Source organism: Paramisgurnus dabryanus, chromosome 1, assembly GCF_030506205.2.
Source record: "Paramisgurnus dabryanus chromosome 1, PD_genome_1.1, whole genome shotgun sequence".
NCBI classification, from domain to species: domain Eukaryota; kingdom Metazoa; phylum Chordata; class Actinopteri; order Cypriniformes; family Cobitidae; genus Paramisgurnus; species Paramisgurnus dabryanus.
Window position 1 is genome coordinate 8,702,672 of NC_133337.1, and position 12,924 is coordinate 8,715,595.

Below are 12,924 nucleotides of genomic sequence, written 5' to 3' on the forward strand. Positions count from 1 at the left end.
CAATAATTTCCTAAGCCAAATTGAGCCGCCAGCTGATAAAGTTTGGCTGAGCCGGCTAGAATTATTTGCAATCAGATAATAATTCTATCACATAAAGACATACACACACAAAATATATAAACAATACACGAGATCCATTTTCCGATTGGTTTCATAACAGCACAGTCTTGTGCTCGCTCGTACAATACACAAAGGGGTTGCAACCTGTGGAGGTTGCATATGCAGGCTGCAAACGTCATCAAGCCTGGTTTATTTAAGTTAACTGAGCATTACATTCGCAAGCCATACGCATATTACAACAATTTACGATTAACTTATAATAAGAATAAACTTTATAATTGTTGATATTTTGAAATAAGACCGTGTTGATGACGTAGGCAGCGTAAAAATGCGACCTCCGGAGGCTGCAGTCTTCGGATTGGGAAATTAAAATTGCTCGTTTTCCGTACAGAAGAAGTGATGCAACGTGCGCGTCACGACAATGCATTTCAAAAATAGACCGTGTTATTTTTATTTTTGACCAATGCGCGCGACCAGCATCCACACAGGAAAAAGCTGCCGGTAAAATTTTGTATGTCTGTTTCCGGGTGCTGTATGCAGCATGTTCATTTTTACTTTAATATTGTATTGGAACTGCGATTTGGAATCGGTGAAGTAAAATATAGACGCGTTTCTTATAAGAGCGTTTCTTCTGGGAAGTCCGTGGCTGTATAACATTGACTAAAGTGGTCGCAATCAGGTCCGGTAGCGTCGCGCACGCATAATTCTGCGAATGAGAGCACTAAGTAAAAGCAACAGAAAGTTCTTTCTATCGGTCTCCCATGCTGCTTCAACCCCAGAAGTAAAGAGACTTTTAAAAAGCTTGCCAGTAAAATCCATATCACACCAGCAATGACAAGGTAAGCTAACGTTGCTATGGTTACAGTCCAGATACATAATAGATTGCTAGGCTATTGCTATGCTATCTTCAGTTTTATTACAAACAGCAACCAAAACTACAACGTAAAATTAGTGTAGACTTTTAAACATCAATGTTAAAAGTTTTTACCAACCTTTGTATGGGAACCTATATTCATTCATTCATTCAACCCAGTGCATGCCAGGTTTGTGCTGTGAATCTGAATTAAAAGTGAATTAAAGAATAGAAATGAAAAGAGGTTGCGTGTTTTGCCATGTTATTAGTCTATAGGTAGCATTATAGTGGGCTCTAGCTCTATTGTGTTTGGTAATGTGTACCATAATTTACCAGACTTTTACCAGATCATATGTCTATGTTTATAATTCTGACAGTGATTGTTATTGTATTTTGCCATAAGTCTTCACTGTGCCTATTCAAAGCTCGAGGGCAAACACAAAACTTCTAGATTTATGCAGCAATAAACTACATTTTAACATTTTATAATTAGTCATACTTCTGTTATTTTTATGAAAGTAACTCAAAAGTAACATAACTCATTACAGTTCAGAGACAGTAATATTGTAATGTGACTAATTACTTTCAAATTACAGTAATTTGTAATATATAATGTATTACACTTTGTAAGTAATTTTCCCAACACTGTTAATCAGTATAACGTAGACATCTGTAGACATGTGGCAGCTTCAGCCATTTGCAGCTATGAAAAGTTTGGCGGCTGCAGCAGCCATTTAGGTTTCGGCTGAGCCGGCTAGCCAGCCAATAACTTCATCAGCCAGCCATTATTCTCAAAACAAATGGCTTCGGGGTCTAGGCTGGACACACCAAAACTTTTAAACACGGCTGAAAACGCCTTGAGGACACCAAATGCCAGCTGTTTTTCAGCCAAGCGCTTGGTAGCTGTGATGCTTCAGCTGTGAGCCGGTTGGTTGCTGTGGTAATGTCCCGCCCCTCCTCCATTGTAATTGGACAGCCGTGTGAAAACTGACATTGACGAGCGGAGCTTCTCACTCAAAGGTAAATATTGTTTTCAGCGCGGAGCTGCTTGCTTATTGGAAAAATGAGCGTGTCGCAACGCATCGCTTATGGTAATTGTCAAAATAGTTTTCCAACTTGTCATCCTGGCATAATGTACAGTTAAATTAAATAAAATGAAAAATACATGCTGTGGACGTTGTATAATTCATTAATGTGTTTTACTGTGTTAATGGAATAAGAATGCGAGTAGGATTCGGTATTCGGTTTCGGCCGAATCTTAAACGGTGGATTCGGGATTCGGCCGAACCTAAAAAATCTGGATTCGGTGCATCCCTAATATAAACGTTTGTTTTGTCAAGTTTCTTATAGACATTCAAGAATCAAATATTTTACATGTATCTGGTTAAACCTAAATCTGATATTATCTATTGAACTATTTTTCTGATCAGCCTCAAACTTACAGTAGCTTGCGCCGGGTGCGCATTATATATCCCTTTAATAAACTTTTAAACGATTAAAGACGTTTTCATCCCATCTTCAGAGTTTGTTTTTAATTATTGGCTTCTTAAAACCATTTGTGAATATGTGTATATTATACAACAAATCTTATATTGTCTGCTCTGACAAAAATAAAGTATTATTTTAGGTGAAGTGGCAGCGTTTATTTTATGGCAAATAGCCTACTGTTTAATATAAACGTTTGTTTTGTCAAAAGTTTCTTATAGACATTCAAGAATCAAATATTTTACATGTATCTGGTTAAACCTAAATCTGATATTATCTATTGAACTATTTTTATGATCAGCCTCAAACTTACAGAAGCTGCTCTGTGTGTGTCTTGTGTGTGTGAGAGATTTCACAGCAAGGGCGGATTGTAAACTAGTGTCTTTTAAAACCGCTGTGGTAAGGTGTAATATGGTCACTCTGACAAAAATAAAACTTTTGCTTGTAACATCACAAATTATTTAATGAAATATTCAGTATGTGTATAGCAATGAACTGAGCCAAAACCACCGTGGGTCGTCAATACTACTTTCTTTAGACTAAAGGATAGGCTATTTATTTTAACATACATAAAAGTTTAATCGCATCACGAACCCCGTGTATCTGTTCATGCACCGCAATCTATTGTTTACGCGCATTAAAGATTGATCCCCGGTGGTGACAGAGAACGAACTTAGGTTAACATCTATCATTGCGTAATAAGCAAACTTGAAATTATATTTTACCTATGGGTTGTTACTGATGTTCCTAGTTTTGTGTTTTTTCTTAGGCAAACGTTTTCTTTTCAATCTTAGGCAGTCTTCATACCTTTGTCTTTTCATACTTTGTTCATAGTTTTCTTCGCTAGTGTCAACTTATGTCTGAGATTTTTGTAAATTCTCCAGATGTTCTCGGGTGTATTTTTCTTAGGCAGACATTTTCTTTTTCAAACTTAGGCAGTCTTCATACCTTTGTCTTTTCATACTTTGTTCATAGTTTTCTTCGCTAGTGTCAACTTATGTCTGAGATTTTTGTAATTTCATCAGACGTTCTTACCTGTGTATTTTTCTTAGGCAGACGTTTTCTTTTTCAAACTCAGGCATTCTTCATACTTTTGTCTTTTCATACATTTGTTCATAGTTTTTCTTCGCTAGTGTCAACTTATGTTTGAGTTTTTTGTAATTTCATCAGATGTTCTTACCTGTGTATTTTCTTAAACAAACTTTTGCTTTTCAAACTTAGGCATTCTTCATACTTTTGTCTTTTCATACTTTATACATAGTTTTTCTTCGCTAATGTCAAATTATGTTTGAGATTTTGTAATTTCATTAGATGTTCTCAGGGTTTTTTGCTTAGGCAAACCTTTTCTTTTCAAACTTAAGCAGTCTTCATACCTTTTTCTTTTCATACATTGTTCATAGTAATCTTCGCTAGTGTCAATTTATGTCTGAGATTTTTGTAAATTCTCCAGATGTTCTCGGGTGTATTTTTCTTAGGCAGACATTTTCTTTTTCAAACTTAGGCATTCTTCATACTTTTGTCTTTTCATACATTTGTTCATAGTTTTTCTTCGCTAGTGTCAACTTATGTTTGAGATTTTTGTAATTTCATCAGACGTTCTTACCTGTGTATTTTCTTAAACAAACTTTTGCTTTTCAAACTTAGGCAGTCTTCATACTTTTGTCTTTTCATACTTTATACATAGTTTTTCTTCGCTAGTGTCAAATTATGTTTGAGATTTTGTAATTTCATTAGATGTTCTCTAATGAAATAGGTTTTTATTTAGTAAACCTTTTAACATAAAGTCTACAATTGCCAAGTTGTAGATGTTTGCATCTTAATTTATATGTTGTTTAACAAACGTAGCCTCTCTTGTTTTGTGGTGTTTCATCGCATCGTTGCTGTTACATACAACAGACTCTCCACTTTATTTTAAAAAGTTTACTAAATAAAAACCTATTCAATCTTTATTATTTTGCAGACTTTGTTATGTACATCGTGCTATTGTTGGTATTACAAGTTACAGATTCACACATATTGCTATCCTCGTTGTTTTGCTGTGAAAGATTTAGCAAGTAAATCTAAAACTCGCTTTGCATTGTTGTTTTAAACAACTAGTACTAACTTTAAGAGTTTGACAAAATGTTATATAAACTATAGCGGCCCTATCTTGCACCCAGTGCAATTGACTTTGTCAGTGGCGCATGTATCATTCGTATTTTGCACCGGCGCACAGCGGGTTTTTCCCTCCACAGACGCACGTCGGCAAACTAGGGAATGAACTTTCAGCGCAAAAAAGGAGGCGTGTTGCAGCGCAAACCATCCCTGATGCTATTTTGCAGTTTCAAAAAACAATTGCGCCACTGACCAAAAAAAACTAGTCTAAAGTCAGTGGCGCTTTGCGCGTGGTTCATTATGCTATTTTAAGGGCGCATGCTTGACCATAATGTATAGCGTGCACAACGCGCACACACTTTGCTTATCTTATCTACACAGATGCAACAGTTATTTTTGTAAATCATAAATTGTTACAATAAAAAATATTAACACATGAGATAAGGGGAATCATAGTGGTGAGCATTGTGGTGATAGTTTTTAATTATTGTGTGGCTGCGTTAAAAAATTCTCATGCAAATAACGATTAAAATATTTTCATAAGTTTGTTGTGTGGCTGTATTACATTTATTTTATGTAAATAATAATTAAAATGTTTTCATAAGAAACCTTAATGTATGTGAACTGGATTTGTATGTTTACTGTGGGGTTGGACCTTGCTTGCGTTTCTTGGGTCCGATTTCAAACCCCCCAAACCCTTTCAGCGGTGAGGGTGGACGCAGGGATGTCCTCTGCTGGCGTCAGGTGCTGTGTAGAGGCAGACCCACCTCCCGTTACACGGCGTGCCCGATTTATGCTGGCAAGCTTGGGATTCCCCCGTCTCCTGACATCATTGTAGCCCTTGGCGCAACGATGTGGATGCCAGCTGATGAGACAATTGTGTCTCTTTCCTCTCACGCCTGTTTAACCTACGCTGATTTCTCCTATACCAATACAAAACAACTTCTCTGCCTTTGACTGCTCTTTCAAGAACGTCGGTCTCCTCAGCTGTAAAACCGCTCCTGGCGTGCGCCTGGTAAATCCGTCATAATAATAGCAACCCGCCATGGAACTTGCGCCCTTGCGTTTAAAGGGAATGTTGGATAGCGTTCTGATTGGTTTATTTGACGTTACGCCCAAACCACACCTATGAATAATGAACCTACTTCAGACCAACCCCTTATTGATTCGCGCCTGGTGCAAGAGTTATTTCTCCCGCCGGGAAAATAGCAACAACGCCCAAGATCCGCCCACAAACTCACTTGCGCTTTGCGCTTCGCACTTTCGTTTCAGATTGTTAAAATAGGGCCCTAGAAATTAAACCAACTGTGTTCATAAAAACAATCACAGATATATGTTGTCACTTACAAAAGAAAACAAGACGAATGATGAAAACATAATATTGTCTGAGCAGATACAACTAAGAACATCTGATGAGTTTACAAAATCTCAGACATAAGTTGACACTAGCAAAGAAAAACTATGAACAAATGTATGAAAAGACAAAAGTATGAAGAATGCCTAAGTTTGAAAAAGAAAACGCCTGCCTAAGAAAAATATACCTGAGAACAACTGAAGAATTTACAAAAATCTCAGATATAAGTTGACACTAGAAGAAAGCTATGAACAAAGTATGAAAAAACAAAGGTATGAAGAATGCCTAAGTTTGAAAAGCAAAAGATTGTTTAAGAAAATACACAAGTAAGACCATCTGATGAAATTACAAAATCTCAAACATAAATTGTCACTTGCGAAGAAAAACTATGAACAAAGTATGAAAAGACAAAAGTATGAAGACTGCCTAAGTTTGAAAAGAAAAGTTTGCCTAAGAAAAATACACAACTTTTCTGATGAGATTACAAAATCTCAGACATAAGATGTCACTATCGAAGAATACTATGAGCAATGTATAAAAAGACAAACGTATGAAGGCTGCCTAAGTTTGAAAAGCAAAAGTTTGTTTAAGAAAATACACAAGTAAGAACATCTGATGAATTTACAAAAATCTCAGACATAAGTTGACACTAGCGAAGAAAAACTATGAACAAATGTATGAAAAGACAAAAGTATGAAGAATGCCTAAGTTTGAAAAAGAAAACGTCTGCCTAAGAAAAATACACTCGAGAACATCTGGTGAATTTACAAAAATCTCAGACATAAGTTGACACTAGCGAAGATTACTATGAACAAAGTATGAAAAGAAAAAGGTATGAAGACTGCCTAAGTTTGAAAAGAAAATGTTTGCCTAAGAAAAATACAGCTGAGAACATCTAATGAAATTACAAAATCTCAAACATAATTTGACACTAGCGAAGAAAAACTATGTATAAAGTATGAAAAGACAAAAGTATGAAGACTGACTAAGTTTGAAAAGCAAAAAATCATTCATAAAAATCCTGCCATTGATCATTTGGGACCCCTACCACGTGATAACCACACACACACTCGCGCACACACAAACGCGCACACACTCACAGCCTCTCACACACACACCCTACGCCGCACGCGCATAAACACACACACATACATAAACAGACACAAAGACACACACATACACGAACGCGACGCGGCACGGTTCATATGACATTAGATATAAGTTTACTCAGACACATCTAAAATGTTTGAATTTTTTCAAATGTTTAAATGTCTAAAACTTTAAAAAGTTTATTTTTAAAACCACAGATATGTGTGTGCATGTGCTTATTGCCCTAAGCAATAACGTGTTTTAATCAGAGACTTGGTTAAAGAATTCCCTAAATCTAAAATAAACCTTTATTTTGCCAGAGCGGACAGAATTACATTTATTTTATAACGGCAGATATGAACACGCGCCCGGTTCGTTTTCTGTCACCACCGGTGATCAATCTTTAATGCGCGTGAACAATAGATTGCGGTGCATGAACAGATTCACGGGGTTCGTGATGCGATTAAACTTTTATGTAGGTTAAAATAAATACCCTTTAGTCTAAAGAAAGTAGTATTGACGACCCACGGTGGTTTTGGCTCAGTTCATTGCTATACACATACTGAATATTTCATTAAATAATTTGTGATGTTACAAGCAAAAGTTTTATTTTTGTCAGAGTGACCATATTACACCTTACCATAGCGGTTTTAAAAGACACTAGTTTACAATCCGCCCCTGCTGTGAAATCTCTCACACACACAAGACACACACAGAGCAGCTTCTGTAAGTTTGAGGCTGATCAGAAAAATAGTTCAATAGATAATATCAGATTTAGGTTTAACCAGATACATGTAAAATATTTGATTCTTGAATGTCTATAAGAAACTTTTGACAAAACAAACGTTTATATTAAACAGTAGGCTATTTGCCATAAAATACACGCTGCCACTTCACCTAAAATCTAAAATAATACTTTATTTTTGTCAGAGCAGACAATATAAGATTCGTTGTATAATATAGACATATTCACACATGGTTTTAAGAAGTCAATAAATAAAAACAAACTCTGAAGATGGGATGAAAACGTCTTTAATCGTTTAAAAGTTTATTAATGGGATATATGACCCAGCGCAAGCTTCTGTAAGTTTGAGGCTCAGGGCTCGAAATTGCGACTATTTTGGTCGCATATGCGACCGAAATTTAATCTGTGCGACCTTAAAATATATTTGGGAGCATTTGTGTGACTGCCCATTTTGTTGTGGTTCAACTTGATGTAGATTGGGGTGCTGCGTGATGCTGTTCCAGGTTCAGTGTTCTCTCCAACATACATAACCAATCAAATTTCACCATTTAAGCTCTTGCGAGCCGATTACAGCCAATGTTACTACTACTGTAATTAACTCTTTCCCCGCCATTGACGAGATATCTCGTCAATTAAGAGAAAACGCTTCCCCGCCAATGACGAGATTTTCCGTCTTTCCGCAACTTTTTAAAACCGGAAGTATTGCCCTATGGCAAGCTGCTGCATGTCCGTGTCTGTTTTAAAGATCGCTCTGAATGGGATCTCTATGAAAAGTCCGTCACAAAAATGGAATTATCTCTGCTTTTTGCTCAAAATATGGTGTTTTTGCAAAAACCTACCCATATTCAAAAGCTGATTGCAAAAGAACCACTAAAGGTAGGATGAAACGGTTTTTTTTTTTTTTTTGAAAGCAGAGGGTCTGTTCTTTCATTTGGTATATTGTATATTATATATTTAAAGAAGAACATTTTCTGGAAGGCATTACACTTTGGTGAAAATCATGAAAAACGCTGGCGCTGGCTGGCAATTTTTGTTAAAAACGCTGGCGGTGAAAGAGTTAATGACGACGATCCGGATTCAAATGCGACTCTAATAAGACTTGACGTTAAACCTTTCGGAGAGAGTGGCTTAAAGATTTCGAGTTTCTCCGCTATAAAAATGGCTCGATGTAACTTACTGTGTTTACTGTAAATCCTGTGAAACGGCGTTGATGTCGGTATCAAAACATTTTAAGCGCCAGACCTTGCATAAACATGGCAAAAGTGCCAAAAACACAAGAAGTGTTGTGACAAATGTGTTCATTATTGATGGAGACACCGACCTGTCTGTCAAAGAGTGTTTGATATGCGCTGGTAAATGGACATCCAACAAACACACTTGTGGTCCATGTTGATGTGGAACACGACAATGCTGATGGTACAGTATGTTTTTGTTGTATTTTTAAAACATTGCCTATTTAGTAGTATTAGCATCCTGGTTATGCAGTTATCAATATGAATATATATTAGCCTTCTATATTAAGGTCACTTTTGTAATGTCACAATTAATCAGTGTTTTACGTGTTTGCTACCAAATAAAAAAGTTAATTTTGAGCCCTGTTTGAGGCTGTTCAGAAAAATAGTTCAATAGATAATATCAGATTTAGGTTTAACCAGATACATGTAAAATATTTCATTCTTGAATGTCTATAAGAAACTTTTGACAAAACAAACGTTTAAGCTGTATTTGTCATAAAATACACGCTGCCACTTCACCTAAAATCTAAAATAATACTTTATTTTTGTCAGAGCAGACAATATAAGATTTGTTGTATAATATACACATATTCACACATTTGAAATCACCTAAACAAACATCCCCCTACCGCAATAGAATCTGGACCTTCACATATGCAACCCAGGTAACAATGTCAGTTCTCCAAACAAATACTCCTCAATGCTGTCTTGATCGCAAGGTGATGCAGTAAACACTCACCTAAAGGATTATTAGGAACACCCTAGGGGTGGGCGATATCTTGATATTCAAACTATATCGATATATTTTTGAAACTCGAAATGGATTTTGACATATTGTATATATCGATATGATGTTTATATTAAATTCTGATTTCGCCACTTTGCTTCTTTGCCTTCTCTGTGTGCTGTGCTGGCCCCCTCCTCCTTGCTTTTGTTCCCCCTTCCCTCGCGTGTTTTCTCATTTAACATGGCGGCGCCCGTCACGGAATCAACACTGGCCACCACGAATAGATCTTCCATGATTCCCATTTACATGTATATTTTACTGTTTAAAACGGCTTAAATTCATTGTTGCGAGGGCTCAGTGCGCCCCTCTCTCTCGTTCCGTGAGGCGCTTCGACAGCGAGCGTCTCTCTCTCGTGACAGTGAAAAGGTGGCAGTGCTTTAATGTTCGTTTCTCCATATACTTTCTTTTTCGCGTAAATGTCATCAGACACGGATGTTACTGACAGAGAAGACGACTTATCTAGTTTATCATGACTAAACAAAGGTTAGCAGTAGTGCTTCATAGACACACAGACACACACACACACACACACACACACACACACACACACACGTTTTCTTGATGTGAGAGCTATCTCTCTCCCTATGATGCGGTGTGCAAGCGCACGTGTTCTTAAGTTTTCTGTGTAACAACAACAGTGTTTTCTCTCATATTTAACCCATTTACTCCTAAAACGCCTCAGGATAAATACCCTTATCTCCTGAGGGTTTTCAGAAAAAAATACTAAGAATTGTCAATGTCTATCAAAAACTTAATATCTGAAGTTCAGTTGTTTTATTTTTGAATAAAAAGACGACAATATGTATTTTCTTTTTTATAGTTAAAGTATAATTTTTGTATATATTTTTTTTAAATGTTGCAGAAGCACTTTGTTCCTACATGAACTACATCTTTGCACTTCAATAAAAAAGTCCTTGTGGATTTTGACATATTTGTTTTGCAGTAGTTTTTTTTGGGGGGGAGCATTTTTCCATGCAAAGCCATCGAGATATATATCGTCCATCGAGATATAGCAAAATATATTGAGATATAATTTTCACTCCATATCTCCCAGCCCTAGAACACCCTACTAATAGGGTGACCACCTGCAAATAAGCCCAAGGGGGGACAAGGGGTATGTTTCTGAGGGACAATGTGGGACACTCCCTGGCGCGGCAGTGCCCCCAACACATGGGCAGACTTATTGATAGTGGTTTACCCATTTCTAGCACATACAACCTTACATGGTATATTTATAATGCCCTATCTCCCTAAACATGTTTAATTGCAGATGTATGCTTATGAATAGGCCAACCAATGTGTATTTTTTTTTTCTAAATAAAGATTCATAATATTTTGAACATTTAATCAATTGACAGATGCACTTAGACTTATGATTTACTTTAGCTATTTCATGTAATTTATTTTTCATCACAATTTATTACATTTAAATAAATTATATAAAATTACATGATTAACAAGAATTGTAGTTGCTCAACAAAGCAGGAACAATAAAAAAAGTCTCAACTCATAACTCCAGAGGTTCACGGAACGAGAAGGGGGAGGAAGGATGGTGAACTTGCAAGTTAGTAAAGTCAGGCGCAGGAAAAAAAACTGTTCAGTGTTCTGGGGACACCTTTAGGACTTTCAGCCACAAATATTTATTTTTCTTGTACCCACACCTTCTCTTTATAATTGATGATGGCGGTGCAGAGTCAGACTCAGTCTCTTTCTCCAATTTTCAAATTGGAAAGCGCACATCTAAAAGGTATGCACGTCTGTGGAGGCATGCGCACTGAAAAAGTTGACAACAACCTTGTCAGCAGTTCAACTGAGGGGCAACAGTAGCGTGTGACTAACGAGTGGCGAGCGAGCCTGAACTGTCAAGTAATGTTCGTTTGGCTGTCTGGGGCTCAAGGATATAGCCTTTTTTGAGCAAGCATTAATTATGCGTGACACGGTCTCAATTTGCAAGACGCATGAATTGGGCTTGAAATGCTGTGCGCGCACGCGCTACGCGGAACGGGTGGTCACCATACATACTAATAATGTGTTTGACCCCTTTCCGCCTTCAGAACTGCCTTAGATCTACATGGCATTGATTCAACAAGGTGCTGAAAGCATTATTTAGAAATGTTGGCCCATATTGATAGGATAGCATCTTGCATTTGATGGAGATTTGTGGGATGCACATCCAGGCCACAAAGCTCCCGTTCCAACACATACCAAAGATGCTCTATTGGGTTGAGATCTGGTGACTGTGGGGGCCATTTAAGTACAGTGAACTCATTGTTATGTTCAAGAAATCAATTTGAAATGATTCAAGCTTTGTGACATGGTGCATTATCCTGCTGGAAGTAGCCATCAGAGTATGGGTACATGCTGGTCATAAAGGGATGGACGTGGTCAGAAACAATGCTCAGTTAGGCCGTGGCATTTAAACGATCTAAAGTGTGCCAAGAAAACATCCCCCACACCATAACACCACCACCAGCCTGCACAGTGGTAACAAGGCATGATGGATCCATGTTCTCATTCTGTTTATGTCAAATTCTGACTCTACCATCTGATTGTCTCTACAGAAATCGTCTTTAACTGTCCTATTTTGGTGAGATTGTACAAATTGTAGCCTCGTTTTTTCCTATTTGTAGTGGAGATGAGTGGTACCCGGTGGGGTCTTCTGCTGTTGTAGCCCATCCGCCCCAAGGTTGTGCGTGTTGTGGCTTCACAGGACTGCTGCATACTTTGTGTTTTTCCCTTTCCCCCAATTTTTTGTAAACCTTACAAATGGTTGGGCATGAAAATCCCATTAACTGAGTAGATTGTGTAATACTCAGACCGGCCCATCAGGCACCAACAACCATGCCACGCTCAAAATTGCTTAAATCACCTTTCTTTCCCATTCTTCTTCTTCTTCTTCTTTACTTTATTGGCGGATCACATCTCATTGGTGCATACCGCCACCTACTGTACAGGAGTGTGCAAAGGGACTTCCTTTCCCATTCTGACATTCTGTTTGGAGTTTAAGAGATTGTCTTGGCCAGGACCACACCCTTAAATGCATTGAAGCAACTGCCATGTGATTGCTTGATTAGATAATTGCATTAATGAAAAATTGAACAGGTGTTCCTTATAGGTGTTCCTTTAGGTAAATGTACATTGAGTTTAATGACATGTTGTCATGATTTATGTTTTGTGTAGAATCTTATTTTGAAGTCCTGTCTGTGTCTGCCATGTTTTGTA